Here is a 20,626-nt window from a genome sequence, read left to right as displayed (position 1 = left end):
GTATACTTCAATGCGCTTAACTCATTGGGTTTATTTTTAGAGAGGGTAACACGACACCAGGGATGTAATAACTCTAAAAACTAAGTTAGCAGCCCGCTGCAACTTTATGAAGGTAACTGAAATTTTGTAATGACAATTAATGTGGATTGCTTTTGTGTAGCCACAGCCCAACTTAGCTTTGTAAAGTTGACATCCACAACAATGTATTAAAATATAAAATGAATCTATGTGGACAGAGTCACACACACAGACGCACATGCAGGGAAACATTCAAAGTCTGACTCCTGGTGATGAATAAGTAATGAGGGGTGTGATAATGCAGAGGGATGAGACCTTTGGAGCTCATGTAAAAAGGCCAGGGTCAGGAGGACTGTTATTTGATATTCAGCTATGGCATTTTCTTTGCTGCTCACACACACACACACACACACACGTTAACACAGAGTGGCCATCTGCTGAATGATTAATGCTCTAGTCTCAACCTAGAGTGGAAAGTGTGTATCTTAAAACAGGAGGAGAGGTTGACATTAAACCACTTGCAAATATTCTGTTCCCACAGAGAGTCTCTTTTGCGCCTCCTGTCTAATTCATGTAAAGCTTAATGGAGACCTTGACATGGTGACTTTCCATTTATTTGAAACAACTTGCAAACAATCCTAATAGGTGTCTGTCTGTTAACTTTAGTGCTAATATATAGTTGACATCATAGTCTAAAGACCCCAAAGTAGCCCCTGGAGGCTGCTTTTTACACTCCACAGTATGGACGTGTTGGGTGGGAACAAACTGAACATTTAGCTATTCTCGACTACCAGAGCCTTGCCTTACTTAATCTCCTTGAAAACTTGACAAAAACTTCTCAGTGAATTTGACCTAGAGGAAAAGACACGTATGGTCCAACTCAAAACAGGTCATTGTCTGGGGAAGATGAGCACATTACATTGATACTGACATTTATAGCTCTTAGTGACAGTGGAATATTTTAGTCTGACATTTGCAACAGAGGATGAATTAATCATTTTAAAAAAAATCATGGAAATCTGGCAATTATTTATTGAGATACCACGTCATAGAAGTAGCAAATGTTTGTGCCAAGCTAAATATCTGGGGACTATAAATATCCTTTCCAAATTTAATGTGAATCTTGCCACTTGTTAAAATAACTTACCAAAGTGTTAAACAGATGGACCGGCAGATCAGCATCAAGACAACTCTTCTTTAATTATCCATCCTAGACATGTTAGGCTTCTGCAGTTGGCTGAATGGCTTTGGTTATTTATTATGCCTTTAGTGTCACTTAAAGTAACTCTTTTTGACCACTATGTGTTGTGTTGGTCCTAGCTTTGTTTGTATCATGCACACAAATGCACATGTGTGCAAGCATGGGGGCGATGCAACATCATACGGTGTTTTCTGTTGATTGTTTCATGTTATTCTGATGATCGACAGCACTGGTGTTAGGCCAGTGCGCAAAGAAGCATCGCATTGCATCTACATCCAATCCAGTGTAGTTGATAAACTAGTTAGCAAACATTGATGCAAACAATCAAAAATTTTGAATATTCCTTGTAAAGTTGTGCTCAGACAGAATTCTTGTCATTCCCACTAAGTTTACTGCTTGACCGTTTGCGTAGTCTGTGTTTTTTTTTTTTTTTGCCCTAAACAGCCAATGTATCGTCTGTACAATTTTTTTTTACCCCTACAATAACTTGCAGCGTACGCTCTGACTATTTGTTTGTGAAGTGTCCCTGTGCTGTTTGTGTGGCAACTCAGCCTCTGACTGATCTTAGAACTTATCAGGCACCAGATCTCTCTGTTATTTCTGTTTTGTGTAAAGCCCCTGTTCTGCAAACATGAAAATATCAGTGGTTACCTGGAGCTCAAATGAGTACTTAAATGTCTGAGTCAGTTGGATCATGCATGAAATGGACTTTATCCTGCCAGCTCCCTAGTACAAAGTCCATGTGATGTCAGATTGAGTCAGCTGGTGAATTCACAGCAACGAATGGCAAGAAACTCTATTGTTTGTCAGTCATGGATGGAAGAAACTGTTAAATTGGTTGATCTTTTTCCCCAATAATTAATGTTGTATGACCAAAAGGAATGATGGAATACAAGACAGTTTTAACCATCATTCATATTGGCAATTGTTACTTCAGCTAATACTGGTGACATATCCAATAAACGTTCAAAAACTACATTTGTAGAGAAACTTTCAAGAGGAAATTTTTACTGCCCTTAACAATGACATCCCAGCTCAAAAAAAGAGATGACAAAATGGTGACTGAAAAGCTCTATATTTTACTGTTTAGTCCTTGATCTGCTTTGTTGCTTGCGTGTGTGCTTTTGCATTAGAGCGAGAGACGACAATTGCAGCTGAGATAATACAGTAAGAGCTGGCTTTGATGTGCCCAGACAAATGTTCAGCTGTTCCTTGATGCTCTCACCGTCTGTCTGTCAAAACACCTGAAAAAACACATGACCGCACCAGCAGCTGCCCCATGGCTAACCCCCTCTATTTGTGCATGGATGTGCACACACTCGCAGACACCTGCCAATTGTGTCATTGCTATAAAACCAGCAGCAGACCTCACAAACACATTTATGAGCAGGGGGTCACCTTAAATTTCCATCAAGTTAAGTGGACAGAAAAGGTTCACAGATGATTGTAGTAGAAAAAGAACAAATGGAAGAGTGCAGAATATATGACATTTTCACATAAATGTTGAATTACCTTTAAAGACTTGTTGACTTTGCCTTTTGGGGCAGTTAGTTAATTCATGTGTTCAGTTTTAACTCTTGGATTTAGTGTGCTGCATTCTTTCAGGTTCAGAAAAGGTAACATGAGACTGTTGTGTGACACGATGTGTTGAGGGAATGGATTAAACAAGATTATCTGGCGACCAGCAGCATGACTCTGTGTGTGTGTGTGTGTGTGTAGTTTGGGGGTATCCTGGTTACAGCTGGAGAGGCACAGCATCACAGTTACCCTGAATGGCTCCTCAATACACACACACACATACACACACACACACTCACGGTTACCCGAGCTGCCTCTGCCTCACTATATATAGACCTGCCCTATCAGGCTGACTGAGCAAGTTAAAAATAGCTGTGCCTTCACACTGTGTGTATTCCCCCCCAACAGAAAACATGCTCCTAACCCTCTCTCCCTGTCCTCCACTTTTCCACACTAGCTGTAAATTTTAGCACCCCTCTGTCTCTTTTCATCTCCTCCCTCCACATGCTCTGCCTACTTAGTTAACAGCTTCAGGTGTGAGAGGGGGAGGAGAAGGAGGCGCAGGGGTGTTGGATATGGAAAAGAGGAGAGACCGCAGGAGTACATTAAGGTTTTAGCTTGCCTCATGCTTCACATGGCAATAGTGCAGCTGCTCGAAATGACGTAAGGACATCTGAAGCGATGGCCTGAGGTGTGAGGTCGGGCACATGACCCTGCAAAGGGCTGATGAGGTGAAGCGGGTGTTAAATGTTATTTGACCAGCTTTCGAAATGGGTGAATGTGATGGAAGACTAAACAGGAGATTAGGTCACTTTCTTTAGTGCCTATTAAGACATTTAAAAGACAGTTTAAGGCAACATGTCAATAATCCCATGTTGCAAATCTAAAATGCAAAACCCACTGGCAGAGCAAAATGCATGGAACAAAGCTACCACTAATATTTTGTATGTAAAAAACACTAATTGTTGCAAGTGAGACACCATCCTGAAACACTGTCCCATTTAGCCCCCAAAATCACAGCATTTTTAGCCTCATTAGCAGCACAGCTTTATGGATGGCAATGTCCATCTGTTGGTCCACCTCAATCCAGACTGAAATGGCACTAGGCTTCCACAACGACAACATCCCAATATCAGCATCACAGCAAATAGTTGTTGCTGCTATATTAATGCTTGTCACATACAGCTTCTTAAAAGCGGTCAGTATCAAAAACTCTGCAAAAATAATGGACATAGCCACTGTGACATCACCATGTTTGTGGTCTCCCATTTTAAAGTCTTGAGTTTGGCATTTTGGCTGTCACCTGTCACCATCTTCGATTTTTTTGCCAGAAGTGACCTGGGGTGACCATTGTTGGACAAGAGTGAATTGAAAGTCTGCCAAATTTTAGGCCTCAGTAGCATTTAAATGGATGAGTTCCTACTGTAAAGTTGTCATGAACAGAGACTAAAACTTTTTTCCTCTCCTTTCTTTTTTCACCCCCAGGCTATAACGATAGGCTATTTAGTTCTGCTGTAAAGTTTGATTGCCTTACTCTTGGAGCCAGCCTCAAGTGGCCATTCAAGGAACTGCAGTTTTCGGCACATAAGGCTTAATTTTTCAGCCCCAGAGGTTGCTACTTGGTCATTGTTATGTCAAACCCTTGGGTGGCCCTATGAGGCAAACAACACTACACCACTGACCCAAAATAATCCCATAAGACATCGTTAAAACAATCAAATTCATGGGATTTCTTCACAAAAACATGCAAACAATAAAAATCGCAGGCAGAGAGGTGGCAAGTCCACCAGTCCCTAAACCAGAAGCCTATCTCCCCTGCTACTGTCAGAAGCGTTATCAGCATCTCCTCCCCAGCCAGGTGCAATACACCTTGTTAGGTGATGCTGCACACCTGGGCAGATCTACAGAGGGACAAGAGGCAACAGCATAGAACACACAGTCAGTATGCATTTTGTGCGTACAACCAAGTGCAAAACCTGGAACTCCTGTGTTGGGAGACTGTCTTAAAGTTTTTGTAGATATCACCATTTGAACAAATGCAGTGTCCCACCCTTCTCATTTAAGCAGTATCACATGAGAGAGAGTGCTGCTGTACTTAATAGCAGCACAGCTACTTAGGAAGTAGGTTGTAAGTCTGTTTATTTAGTAACGTAATAATGACAAAATCAGTTGTGTAAGTAAATGCAGGATGGGTGGCAGAGATTGTGATAGGGATAGTATCTCTCTCTCTCTCTCTCTCTCTCTTAACCAAAACATGACATAAGCCATGACATTGTCATACTAAAATAAAAATTCCACTTTTTCCAGTGATTTCGGCAAAAGATCCCGATGCCAAAGGCCACTTTTAGCAGCAGTATGATACGTGGACAGCACATGTTGTGTCTGCAAGATGCAGTACAGTTTTCTGAAATGCTGCCGATGACAATGTGATATAAGGAGTATGAAGGTCCCTAAAGGGTGGGGTAATGGATGGATCCAACAGAAGACTTTCATGCGGGAGTCCAGTGTTCACTTTCCGTCTGAATGTGATGATTTATTTCTATACCTAACCATTAGTGCCCTTTTTGCCTAATCCTAAGCATGTGCTTTTGTTAACATTCTGGCATTGGTTGCCATGTGCCTCCGTTGCCTAAACATAACCACATGTAGCATAATCCCACCATGGAACATCAAAAGCACATTCTAAAGGATACCTAAAGCATAATATATAGACAGAAGTTCACTGACCAAAGCTGCAATATGTGATGATTTGGGAAAAAAAACATTTTACATAAGCTGTGTTTTCCATTTGATTTGTCAGTTTTCATTCATATTATGCATTTATTTTGTTCGCACAGCGGATGCAATGCACTTTAATGCAGTTTTGGACCTGATTACACTGTGCTACTACATTACATCTGGGTGAGTTTTTCCTTTAATTACTTACCATGAAATTGGATGTAGGTCCACATTTTAAAGCAATACTTTAATTATTGGGATTGCAAAGGTGTTTCTGTCTATTCAGTTCCACAACATAAATCATTTTAAAGATAAAAATTAAGATGCATCAGTTAGTTCAGCTGAGGTATTTAAATTGTGTAAGGTGCAAGGAATTAAAGGTAGTTAATGTGATCAAAACAAATGCAAAAATGATCAAGTTAGGAACTCTGTAACCCCGCTGCATCATCTGTTTACTCAACTTGAAGAGGGAAGTAGTACAGAAGGCATGACTTGTGTTTGCCGTAAAATCCATCCTGTAACCCTTTTAGATAAACATGTTGTGGAAGCAGAGCTGCTGTGTTTTTTATGAATGTGGCTTGGAGGTTAATGGCTACTCATGCTGACATTGTCTTTGTGTGTCCACAGGAAAACGGTCAATCGCTGTCACATCCTGAGTGGAAGCTGGAGGGGAAATTGACTGTTTTTCATCAACACCAAAGTCACCATCAACTTGTTGACTCAGTGGGAAGGAAGACGTGTGCATATATGTGTGTATTTTTTTGAGTATGGACATCTGTGTGTCAGCGTGGGTGTCTGCACACCTGTGCATCTGTGCACACGGATGCATATGCATGCAAATGGTTGTTTCCATGTTTTTGGATTTTTGAGTGTGTGTGTTTACATACAGTTATATCAGGATCAGGAAGGGGCTCCACGGGGAAGTCCAAGCCAAAAAAAAAACAGGCCATATCCTGTTTCCTAATTTTTCTGGCCAGTGTGTGTATGTGTCAACCCATTACATAAAATGGTGAGACAGGGTAAACACGGCTGAACAAAGAACTCTTAGTATGCAAAGCCATCTTCCTTGTTCCTTACAGGAAGAACCTGTGAAAGGGTTGGAAAGAAACACTTCATATTCACACACAAAACATTGTTACAGCTGCAGCATGCATCATTTTGTCAAGTCGGTTGTTTTGAAATACAGTTTACAAAACTGACAAATTAAGATGTAATATTTGTATTTACTCTTTAGGATTTTATGTTATGTATGAATGTGCAATTTTATATTTTTGTGTACCAAATGTCTCCAAACACCTACAATCCTGCAAGCACTTAACAGTCATTGACACACACGAGGCAGCCAACATTTTTATGTAATGAACGCATTACATAATTTTCTTTTAGAGGTCCTGGAAACATTTTTTTTTTATAAATCAGCTCCTTACTATGAGTGACAGGGATAGTAGATCTATCAAAGCAGTTTGTTCCTATGCACTGTCCATCTGTTCATATGTTTACCGACAAAAAGTAAGGCACCAAAATTCATTCATATCCTATGTAATGATGAGCCAGCACAACCTAAATATTTCAGAAGGCTGCATCACATGACTAATGCATTGATGGGTGTAAAGAAGGAAGACCAGTGTTCGTAACAGTGCGAACTCTGGGTCATTTTCAGGTAAGTTCTCACCATTTTTCTTTTTCTAAACCAACAACTACTTAACTTGCATAAACTTGATAATTTCAGATGGACCATGTATCTTTGAAATAATCACGTTATATCATTCACAGGGCGCTTATTCCTTAAATATCATTCAAACCGTTGTGTGTGTATTATAATAGGACATCAGACAAACTTTTGTATGAGGAAATGCTGACCAAAGTTTGCACAGTTGGTATTTCATGCAAGAGAATTTTCTATTTCTGTTATTCTCACTGATTTAGATATGGTGAGGCTCAACTGGATAAGAGGGATGTCACATATCTCCTGCCCCAGTCAGAGCTTATTTGCTTATGTTTCCAGCACCAAACCACACCCACACACAGCATTTGCATGTACGCAGAATGTGTAGGCAATGTGACAAGATTTAGGTATCTGAACTGTTTCGGTTTCTGTGTTATTGTCCATTTTTTGGTAGTATTGAAAATAACGTTTTAACAGCAGGTAAACAGTCTGTGTGGAGAGGCGGGATGCACTGGGCGAAATGCATTCTCAGAACCCTATCAGCTATTGCCCAACAATGATTTAACTTTATATAAGTTTTTTTTAGCATAACTTATGTGCAATTTTTATGCAGATATCTGTTCATAGAGGTTACCAAAATGCCTGCCACACAAAAGAGTAGGTCTTTGCCCAGATATCTGCTGAGTACACTGGATTTCCCAAAAATCTGGCCATTTCCCCAGGGGCTTATTGCCATCAGACTAACAGCTGCAGGGTTGTCAGATACGCCAACACAATCCTGATGAAGTAGATAAGCTGATACACTTGATGTATACTTTTTTCAAACTTTGATTGTTGCTTATTTAGAATAAATATTTACTAGTAGACATAGTGAGGATATGAAGCCAGGGTTGTTTTTTTTTTAAGCTTTAGAAGTCTTTCAAACCAATCAAGCAGTTCAAGGAAAATCAAGGGCAGTATCCCAAATTTTACTGTGGCACTTTATATTCACATACACATAGATGTTTCAACACTACTGCGGGCTGTTTTGCAATCACCTATTCGATATCAAAAAGTTCCATTCTTAGGTCGCAGGATTACAGTTAAACCTTTTTGCTTATTTTTAAGATCAAGCATAAACCTTCAAGCTAAATATCACAAACATTTCTGTAAAAACAAACTGCTCTCTGAGCCAAAATCCTCATACATTGCCAGGGCATTGTGACCAGATAGAAATCAAATACGCAGTTAATAATATAATCATGACATCAGACATCATTTTTTTATATTGACATCTTTTCATTTTCAGCTGCAGTTGGAATTTAACATTTTTCTCCCATATTGACTGGAACAAACAAAAATATTTCTGTCTTTTTTTTTTTTTTTTTAATCAACACATGCACTTTGAATTGTTAAGCAGCTGTTTACTACAGTGCACTCACGTCAAGCTGTGCCTCAGGCCAGGAAGCTATTGGATATTGAGCTTTCCAACAGGATACAGTGTGTGTGGGCAGAGAGGACCTGCGTGGGGCAGATGGAAGTGAATATTCATTAGTGATAAAAAACAGTTTCATCTGATGATATAAATAGAAAAAAATGAGTTAGGCAGTGTGTGGGAATGGAAAATAGAAAGCAGCATGAATTTTGTCACATCCTTTTCTTATTGACACAGCCTTTTGGCTATTTGCTGCTGCAGCCTTTCTGCTATAAAGGAAGTGTGGAGCTGTAGGGCAGTGGGCTATGAGAAAGAAAGGAAGAAAAAATGCGGCTCCTGCGAGATGTAAGCCGGAGGGGAAGACTGCGCTTTAGCCAAGACACATCTCTCAAGGCAGCTGAAATGCTCTGCATACCCACACATACACACATGCACTCGCTGCTCAACCTTAATGCGGCTTAAATGGTGGACAAGGAAAAGCTTTCTGAAAGCATGCCTATAATGATAGGAAATAGTTTATGAATAATTTGTCGCCTCAAGGGACTTCAGTCGAGGGAGGGGGAGGTGATCAGCGAAGCCTCTTGTCAGAATATTGGAAATGGAAAAAGAGTAGATCACAGGGAGAAAAGAGAGAGAAAAACACACAGTCAAATTAAACACACACAATTATTAGCAAAAATGCACCAGTGAAATCAGAATGTAGATTGCATGCAGTATAATACATGAGAGACATACAATGGAGCACAGGGAAAGGCAATAGAGTGTGTGTGTAGCATCAATGCAGTCTTGACCTTGCGTGTGTGTGTGTGTGTATGGGAGAAGGAGACAGGTACATAGGCATGGGACAGACACACACACACACACACAGTCCGTCAGTCAGACAGATAAGCAGGAAGAGGGTCAATTATGGTAGTAATGATCCTGCTATGAATAAACCAGTTGGAGGAAGTAGAGCTCCCATTAGGCTTCCCTCCTCAGGCTATTAATAACCAAAGAACTAATGCCTCCTCCACAATCAATACACACACCCACTAGGACACGGTTAAAGACACACTCCAGCGTTTGATCTGCGAGCACTGCTCAGTGGGTTGATGGGAGAGGGGGTTGAGTTTGTTAGGGCCATCTGTAGTAGCTTGCTAATGTTTCAAAAATGCATCAAATATTGAGAACATACTTCTTCATCTTCAGCCTCCTTTTATAATACAAAACATAACAGGGATGAAAGATGACATTTGAATTGAGATATTTTTGTCATCTCAGAAGTGCGGTTTGAAGAAAAAAAAAAGAAATTTGCAGCAGAGTTCGGATTGGACAGCGCTTTACAAAAAGAGAATAAAGAGGTAGAGGATGGCATCCATCACTACTCTGTTAGGTTTACAAAAAAGTATTATGTTTTGGGTTGAAAAAGGTTTGAACAAAATATAAATACCAGAGATGGGCAATGTCTACCAAATTGCTGTAGGATGATGTCTACATTGAAACATTGCAATGGGTAATGTCATTGTTCTTGATTAAACACATATTCTTATATGCGTTGATCAACCAGCCGACCCAACCTGCACACCGCCAAGAAGGTGGAACGTGGACTTTTGTTACAAGAAATCTATAATTGCTTAAAAACTTTACTGGAAGACTGCTATGTCAATTCCTGACCTGCCCAATGGAAACTGATTTTATAATGTTACCAGTGAATAAATAAAGGAAATGGTGGCCAGCCCTGCATATGTGAGCAGATATTGACTGGTAATGGTAGCAATTCTTCATAAATAGCAAGAAGAAACTTGGTCACTTAAAGGGTTACATTTGCCTATATGGCAGCCCACTTTTTATCTAGTAGATAGATCAGAACTGTCACTTTTAAAGTCAGCTATAAATGTCATTAGGTCCGCCACAAAGCCATATGTGGATGGACGGACAAATAGATTGAAATGGGGGCTTGGGCCTTTACAATAACAGTGTTGGGCTCAGAGGTCAATGTCATCATCCAGCCCAACCCTAGTAAATATATCAAGGTAGTGATGTAAATATGTGACACACAGATGTGAATACAGTAAACAGCTTAATGTTTTAACAGTTTTAACAGCATTGACAAGGGACATAGATAGTGGTCTCCTGGGTGAAAGTCTGTGTTTGTTTGATCCCAATTACCACCACTCCCTGTCATATTTGGTTTATATTGTAGTTAGTCTAAAGCCTGGTACTTCTCACAGAGATACCAAAGGGTGCCTTTGGTGTCTAGGACGTGGCAATGCCTCAGCACTCAACAACCTCAGAATATGAATGGAATGAATTATTGCAAATAAAGTTTTGCTAGGTTATGCAGTCAACTAAAACACCTGCTGAGAAAAAGATTGGGTGTTGGTTAAAAGCACATATTAACCGAACATCCTAAAAGGATTGTCACTGCTGAAATGGCACATAGTTCATCTTTGTGCCCGTGGAAATGTCTAATATAAATTTCCCCATCTTTAGATTGAAAACTACTGTATATCAACTATTGCTCCTCGTAGCAGAGTTGTGATGATATACCATAAGTTGGTCTGTTAACAGGGTTCTTACATGAGCTAAGGACAAACAGTACAATAGCTCTGGTGTTAAATGGTGCCTCCGAATTGCAGATTGCCACTTATCGCCCCACAACAGGAGAGTGGGGTTGATAGGAAATTTCCTGTAAGTGAGAGAAGAAAGCTGACCACATATAGATGGTGAAATCCATCAAGCTGATCTGCAGAGGTCTGGTTCACGGCCCTGTCTCACTCAGCTGAAATCAAGAAGACTCCCCCAGGGTTGAGCTGTTACTAGATATCATGGCTTGTCGGACAAAAAGGAAGAGCTTGGATCAATACGACGGTGGGCTGCCAAATTTAATTTTTTTCAACAAGGGGAAGACAGAATTTTATCAAAGTGTGTCCACAGATATGGTGGTGCACCAACACAATCCTTTGTAGGGTACGTCTTGAACCATGAAAATGGTGTTATTATTGTCTGGTTAACTCAATAATCCCCAACATGAAGAACTCTCATCTTTGCGGACATGCCGTGTTTATTATTAGAAGTAGGGTTGTATGGGCTTGACTTTGTGTGAATGAGTGGACCCTTCAGCCTACTAAAGTGGGATTCGTTTTTTAAGAGAGGGGGGAAGAAATGGATGAGAGGCACCAGAGAGACACTGTGACATCCATCCATCCATCCAGTGCTAATACCTTACTGCCCGACACACGCCTGTCACACCATCCTTCAGTTCTTCATAATCCAAAACAACAAAGGCCTCAGAGAGAAAGAATGTAACAAAACTAGGATCTGTCCTTGATCACAACACTGTGTAAGTGTACAATTGAAGATACACTCCCCACCTTCCATCTTTTGCTTCCATAGACAAAAAAAAATACATGATAAAAGTGTGTTTTATTAGTTGGCTGCTTTCAAGATGACATTCAGTCAGGATTCTGTTGTTTATAAATGAGGCAGTGACTGTCGCCAGCTTGGCACTGTGTCCTGCTAAGTGTGTGTGTGTGTGTGTGTGTGTGTGTGTGTGTGTGTGTGCGTGTGTGTATGTGTTTGACTGTGTTCAGGGAGTATCACCATTATCAGCCCTCAGCCAAAGCACATTAGAGAGATGAGGAAGAGAAGGCAGAGATGATAAAGCTTGGGAAGTTAAAGACAAACACAGTGTAACTGTCAGCTGTTGAGAAAGGACACACACACACACACACACACACACACAAAGGAAAGACATCCAGACAAACATGTTTTTTCAACACTTGAGTTAATTTTCTTTAAAGATTAACGTCCACAGAATGATTGCCATTGTTTTTTTCTCCTGCATGGCAAAGATTAAGGGGCATGCACACAGGGCACAGAACTCCACATGACCTTATTTTTGTCCAGTAACCAATTCAAACAAATATTTTTGTCTTTTTTGTTTTAATTCTAACAATGATAACCTTGACAAGGCCAACCACATACAATATGTTAAACTACAGTACTAAAGACACAAATTAGGGCTGTCAATTTTTATTTGAAATTCCAACTGCAGTACTGTTTGAATGTGGTAAAATCCAACATGCAATCAGTTATCATCTATTCAAATTGTGGAGTGTTTTTCTAAAGTGCACCCTAAGTATTTTTGCTGACTTAATCCATCTTTCACATTGCCTTTTGGTTTATATATCTTATTTTTATCATAGTTCTCACTGTCCAAGGTTATTTTCTATTTCATTTAAGTCCTGTTTTGTTGTGGGGGAAAAAGCTTGTCAGTAATTATTTTCTGCTTTAGTGTTTGTTGATGAAATGGACTGAGCAGTAAACCATGAACAGAAATGCACAAACTACACACAAAACTGTAGAATTACTTTACTAGTGCTTATAGGGTTGTTTTTAATTACCATGTTTACCATATGGAAATCAATCAGTGCAGAAAAATGCAGCATTAACCTTCAGGTCCAGGGGCATTTTCTATACTGCACTATCCATCTGTTTGCTGACTATGTAAATTGCAACAGTTGTCAGCTTGACCCTCTCGTTAGGCAGCAAAGGCACTGCAAACGTATAGACTTGATATCAATTCTACTTAAACTTTAGTTGTATTAACTTAATTTTGTGCTGTTGCTGCATCTTAAAAAAAGGCATGCTAAATTAACATGCTCTTTCCAAGCGTTAGTAACGTAAAAACACCAAGTGAGGATTTTGCATGTAATTGAGTAAGGATACCTCCAAATTCATTTTTTTTAAATACACTGTTCAGTTAAGTCAGACTAACTTGGTTTACTTAAGTTACTGACACGACAAGTCCATATAGTGCCCCAGGGATGAAGCCTATGGGATCTTTCCATTGAATATTGGATCACTGCAGAAAATAAGCTCTATGGTAAACGTTTATGATACCTACACCTTTTGTTTAGCAAGATGAGCTTCACAAAAGAACACCACTTTTTGGATTTCTGAAACCTAAATACAATTGCCAGAAGTAAAAAGCTATTATAAATGAGCTAGGCCTACATTACCATCAAGTCACTGCTGCAATGAGGTTGTAAAGCCATGTTTAGCATGGTTTGGCTTGTTGACATTCAGTAGTCTCAATTCTTAGAAACTGCCTTTTTTAAGAAGTTCCAAAATTCATGATTGGGGTATTTCTTCATACATTTTATGTTGTAGAATAAAACTTTAAAGTCTCTTAAGCTTATGTTAACCACAGGCCTTATTTAAAAACATCCAAAAAACCCACTCACTTTCAGATGACAGAACCAGAGGTGTTGAAATGTTAATGGACTTTAGGGTTTTAGGACTCACAACTGGGGTTCTCGTTTTCACATGTTATTTTTAAGTTGCAACAACCTTAGAAAAAAACAACAACATTAAAATCAGCTAAATTTTGAGTAAACTTAACAATTAAGTATGAACCTAACTTAACATTAATAGTTATATTTTACCTTTTTTAAGCCAATCAGTTCACTAGCTAATTTTTTTTAAGTGGCATCAACTATTTGAAAATAGCCTGGCAGGGTTGTAAGCATAAAATTGGGTCAATTTGCTATTGTCAAAGAATAGATCTTGCCCCACTCCTCATAGAAATTAATGGGGAGAAAACTCTGGCATAACTAGTCTCGTGACTATCTAGTTTGCTTTTGTGATTGAAGCAAAAGAAATGTTAATTCAAATTTGTTCAGATGTAATACTTAAAAATCCACTAATATAAATGTGACTTCAATAAAGACATCAGAAATTGCTCTCTCTGTAGGAAGTAGAAGAAAAATGTATTTTCAAGCAAGTAGCCATTATGTTAAAAGGCAATCCTGTTACATCTCAGTGAAGCTGTATAAGTCATCTAACCACACATGTCAGGGCACACACACGAACATACTGCTTCTGACCTGTTAATGTGAGTTCAGCCTGTCCATCAAAGCCTCCCTCCCTTCCGTGCTAACGCTTTGGGCAATTTTGGCAATGGCTTTGCTGTTAGAGTGGAACATAAAGAGAGCGGGGAAAGAAGCTATAAAATTGATTTTTAATAGGTCTCAGCTCATTACGTTTCTGTGTGTGTGTCTTTGAGTACTGGTTGGGGGTTGGGGGCAAAAGCAATGGCTGCCGGGCCATTTTAATACAGCAGTCGTCACACCTGACACTGAAGCCGATGGCAAAGAGCAAAGTGAGCTGCTGGCTGCTTTGGGTGTCATGTCACGCTCACATACATGGACACACACGGCAAATGAAGAACTCTTCACAGTTCCTGAAATTACCTTTTTTAAATGATTGAACGTATGGGAGGCAAAGTGAATTCCAATGGTCACACCTGGTCCCATACCATTAGAGAGGAAGATTGAAGAACTGCAAACCACCATGGGGTCCAATTCATACAAGTCTATTCCACTGAGCAAACAGTCACAGACAGTCAGTGTGAGAACCAACAACTTAATAGAAAAATTTATTTGAAAGAGGGAAATAGCAGCGGCTTCAAATGAAACTAAAAAAGGTCATACAGCCTGTTTGAAATTTCTATAATTTTAGCCATAATTCCCATTCATGATGATAACATTATGGAAGACTGGGAGATGAACAGATTTTTGAGATATGCAAAGATCACAACACTAACCTTTTCAAGCAGGTGGCTGAAGGAATGAAGAAAGGAGTGTGTTTGTTTGGTCAAACAAGTCTGCTACAGGAGGAAATCTTTGGAAAAAATCCTTGCACAAGCGACAGCCATTCCACTTTTCCAAAGTTTGACGTGATAAATAATAAAGTAAGGGTGTGTATATCTAAGGATGCACACACTGCATGTAAACTGGAAATTCACCACTGGACAGCATTAGGCAAGAACACGGCCATAAAGAATCGGTCACAGTGTCAATATAAGATGATGGACAGCCTGACAGCACCTGCCACATCCTCATGATAAAAAAACAGGCAGCATTACTTGAGAACACAGTTGGATGGCACCTGTTTTGTCCGCATGAAACACGGCAGGTTGAATCGCTGCCAGTAATGACGCCTGGAGCATTGGAAGGTTCCCATAAACCCTGACCTTACATGCAGCAGTCCGTTTTCATTTCCCATCTGAATGTGAAGTTTTTTTCTACACTTACCATCCGTGCCAGCATGCGCATTTGTTGACGTCTCTGCGTTGGTTGCCATGTGCTTTTGTTACCTAAATATAACCAGCAGCACCATGCAGCGTGATCCCACCATGTGCTTGTGTTGACATCACGGTAGCGGCTTTCCGGAACATAAATAGTAGACTCAGAAGGATACCTGGAACGCAATATGTAGACACAAACGTCCACTGCAAAGCGGCAACATGTGACGACTTAGGATGAAATCATCTTATTTGTGCTCATAAACGTAGTCAGTATAAGAAAAGGGAAAAAAAATTAATAAATTGCAATGCACAAGTTGAAGGAATTGAGTTGAGCCTTGTAAGATTTCATCTGACAACCAAAAGATTGATTGATTGATTAGACAAATGGAAGCAGGTCTTTGAATGTGACTTTGCTTTAAAACTCTTTATTTGTCCATTTGCCTGTTTCTTGTGTTATGTTGTACTGCTATTTTCTTTACTTGTAGTGCTACATTTTGCCACAGTTCTCATTTAATAAATAATAATACAATATTAAAAGAGTAATAAGCTACTTTTTCCTTTGATGGCTAATGAAACACGGCTGGATGGATTTGCCATGTATCATATTTCATTGATTAGAAAATTGAACTTGCTGAACTTCATTCCAGTCTGAAATGTATAGACTACATGCAAATGCATAGGAGCACTTTACTAGTGCCTACAGGGCTCTTTTTAATGACCATGCTGTTCATGTGAGAATCAATGATTAGTGCACAAAAACATGGCATTATCCTCCTCCAAAGTCCACAGTGAATTAATCATATCTGCAGCACACAGTTTGGAGAGTGGTATTTGGAGACAACACAAGATATTATCCATGTGTTCACAGTGTTTGGAAATCCATGGTGTATTAATTAGCTTTGATATTCCAGTCAAGAAAACCATTGTTCTGCATATATACCATATAGTGCCGGATTTATTATTTGTAAGTCTATTGACATCACGGTGCTCCAGTGATTTCAGCAAGCCATTATGAGGAGTGTTAACAACACGATCCCTCAGCAACCACACATCCTTGCCCGGAGCACTCTTCTCTCTCATCACTCCATTCTGTTTCATGCTTTATTCAGACATTTCCTTCCATGCATCGGCTGCTCTCTTCAGCGCCACAGCCCGCTTTCCCCCAGTGACTCCCTATTACACTCGGAAGCTTCCTCTACTTCCCCTCCCTGCTGAGCATGCATTGTGTATGTATGCGTCTGTAAAGCATTTTGGGTGTGTTGACCTTCAGCTCTGGCGTCGCAAATGGATAAAAGCTTCCAGATTCATACCAATGCATCATCTGATTGTCCAGGATGTACAGCTCTGTCGTCTCCCCCACCCCCTTTTCTTTTTCTTCTTCTTCTCACCCCCACCCCCTCAAATCACAACCCAACCCCACCCTCGCACATCACTTCTTTGCACTACAACCCTCCAGCTCCCCTCCTGCTCTGATGGATGCTCAACAGAGCCCAAGCCTTCTCCCTTAATCCTTTTTTCTTCATCCTCTATTACTCGTTCCTCTTTGACCCTCCTCCTCTTATCAGGCCCTCTTACACTCTCACTTTTCCTGCCTTCTCTCTTTAACCTCCTCGCCCACTGCTACCTTTGCGCCTCCCACCCTCTTCTCCACACATCCTTAACTTCTCACTCAAACAAACCTCCAGTTAACCAAAAAACAGGCACATCCTGATGCCAAAAACTCTGTTAAGAATTTTTGCTTTTTAGATTTGTGGAGCTTCCTTGGAGAAATTTCACATTTAAATACATAATTACAGACACAGTTTTGAATTTATGTCCCAAGTTGCAGTTTATCTCTTATTGAACTGGAAGTTTTTACTCTCTTTGTACTATTCTAAGATCCAGCCATTTGTCACTGAAAATCACAGCAAACAACAACTTCAATCATTTAACTATCACTGAATTTAGACTGAATTTCATGTTGGCCGAGTACATGCAATTCAGAGGATGTATTCTTAGATCAAACACAAGGCAAAGCTGTCAGCCGAACATACAGCAATCACCGTAGAGCCATTTTCAGGTTTTACGTTCATTCCATTCTTGCAGTGACATTCTTTACATTTTGCACCGATGTCCATTGCCACTCAACGATGAACTGATTTTGGGTGGTGAAAGGTCAAGGTCATTTTGATCTCATCTGTCTTACTCTTGGGAACGTGATTAGTCAAGAACACCTTGAGGTTATTTTTTTCAAATTTGGCACGTCTGTCCACTTAGACTTAATGACAAACTGATTACACTTTGTTGGTAAAAGGTCAAGGTCACTGTGACCATGAATCCATCTCATTCTTGTTAATTTGATATTTAAAGAACACCTCCAGGGAATTTGTTCAAATTTAGCACAAACATCCACTTGGACTCAAGGATGACCCGATTAGAATTTGGTGGTCAAAGGTTAAAGTCACTGTATATTCACAAAATATGTTTTTGGGCCAATAATTCATATGCTTATCATGACAAAATTTCACACAAATGTCTAAAATGAAGTGATGACATTTTATATCCAAAATGTCATCTTCACTGTGACATTGTAATTTTCTGCAAAAACACTTTTCTAGCCATTATGTCATAACTAAGGAACAGAAAGGGAAGACATTTGTTCAGATACTATATTGATGACACCAGTTTTGGGTGTCTTCAATGAAACTGTGCAGATTGTAAAGATCTTCTGTGCTGCTGGGAGTGAGATTTGTGTGAAGCATACATGTTTTCATAGCCGGTGCTCTTGACCCGCAATATGACAAGGCCAGAATCAGCATCCTAAACATAACCTAACCCTGACACCCCGTAATAGTCCACTTAAGAGGGTGGACTATTGCTGTACCTGTTGGCTGGCCTCTAAAAACCCTCTCAAGCCTGACCTCCATTCTGTCTTTAACACTGCATTCAGCAATTACTATTACTATTATTTTAGAATTACTATGCAAGTCATTCACATTCCTTTTCTTCCTCCACACATCCGGTCTTTGTGCTTCATTCATTATTTATTGAGGACAGAGGACTGTCTTGTGTGACCTCTGTAGCCCCCAGGGAGCTCAGGGCATGCTGGGAACATCCTGTGTGCATGGCCGAAGTTACAGCTGATCTTCCTCTCTGGGCTGTCTGACAGCTTGGACAAGTCATCTACAGGCTCTTTAGCTTGTATCTGACAAACGTCGTGTGGCGTGTGGTGTGTGGCAAGCATTGAGTGAAGAAGCAAAGCTTAATGTGAAGTAATCGATACTTTCAATGCTATGGTGTCAAGGTTACAGGAGAGGCACATGTTTAGTCCATGTGTGGAAGATGATAATTGTGTCCTCAAATGTGAGCCTCATCAGGATTCGTCTCATGAAATTGATTATCGTTCATAAGTGAATCAAGAGAATCCATTGCGTGTGATGGTGGGCTGGATAACTTCGGTGATTTTTGCAAATTAGTTCAAGCATGTGGTTTTGGGCTGTGTGTCTGAAATTAATTAAACTGGTAGATGAGAGGAAGATCATGTAATAGCACTGCTTTTTGTGTTGCAAAGTTCATTTGGCCTAGACACTGTACTGTGAAAAACAAAGCTGTCTTTGTTTTCATGTGAGACACAATGACGCTTTCCCCCCTCTCTGAAGTGCTCAAGGACATGTATCTAACACTGTTGAGTGTGTAAAACAAGTCTATTCCAGTGTGTCAAAGCAAGCTGCGCTAATATTCAATGAACATTGAAGCAGCCGCCGGCTCAGTGCTCACAAGTCAGCTACGAAGGATGAGAGAGAGAGAAGAGGAATGTGTGTTAGCTTTGTCTGAGCACCTATGGATGATTGCGCAGGAGAGAGGCCTTGCTGACGTCAGAGTGCGCTGCTGATGCAGAGGCTGAACAGCCAGCGGCTACGAGCATCCAGCTTCTCCCTGGAGCATCCTTCCTCCATTCATCATTATAATCTGTCATGAGTCAGTGAAGTTTGGGAATCAGTCGTTACGAGAGAAAGTGTGATTCATTTGTATGAAATACCAAGGCAGTGTGACATAGAGAAAGAGAGAGAGGAGGGGACGCAGATTTAGATGTGAAGCTGCTGCTGGCTTTGAGAGTCAGTGATGACGCAGACATCCCCTCCCCTGCCTCTGTAATTCATGCTGAACGTGCTTGTCATTCAGATCCAAGGCTCTGCATGTGTCAGAGTCCTCCGCAGTGGGAGCAAAAGAGAGAAAAATAGAGACAAATCGAGAAAATGCTACAATACAACTCTATCTCAGCATCTTATGTAAGTAAAGAGGTAATAATGTTGTTATGTCGACCATCAACCTCATGCCTGAAGCAGCCATAGGATGCTATCACACATTAATCTCTGCACACTGACACTGATAGATACTTCGTCCCTAACATTGGATTCATGACGCTTTCTAATGGTCCCATTAATAAATCATTACAGGCTGACATCGATGTGTGCCAGCTTCATCTGTTCAGGCAGGGTCACTGAGTTCGTCCCTATAGAGAAGAATCCTGCCCAGCAACCCCCCTGTCAGGACCCCACCCTGCCCTGGCACACTCTCTGCTACATTATATCCCTCACCCAGTTCCCAGGCATTCACAGAGGGCAGAGAGAGGCAAGGAATCAGGGCGGGGATGGATGGGCCCAGAGGCTGCAGAGCTTTGTAACCCACTTCCATATACCCCAGGCCTGCTACACATTATTCTACCAAAAACAGGGATGTAAGTCACACTAACAAAAGCAGGGAGGAGTAGAGTATCATATTAGCATCAAGACCACAAACTGTTTTATATTTCCTGCTTAATAAAATATTGTTTCTTAAATTAAACGCTACATCATTTACATCCTTGCTTATTAGTCAGCAGTATTCTTCTTCTTGCCTTTATTGGTGCATTGCTATATTTCTTGCTGCATTATCATTACCAACTGTGAAGCAGTGGAATAATGTAATATCATCAGCAGGAATGCGTCTCTCCTTCCCCACATGTACGTGCACAGCCAAGTCACCATAATTAAGTTTCAT

This window comes from Plectropomus leopardus, chromosome 9 (assembly GCF_026936395.1).
Source record: "Plectropomus leopardus strain MGB_pleo_1.0 chromosome 9, ASM2693639v1, whole genome shotgun sequence".
NCBI classification, from domain to species: Eukaryota; Metazoa; Chordata; class Actinopteri; order Perciformes; family Serranidae; genus Plectropomus; species Plectropomus leopardus.
Note: the sequence above shows the minus strand (reverse complement) of the source record.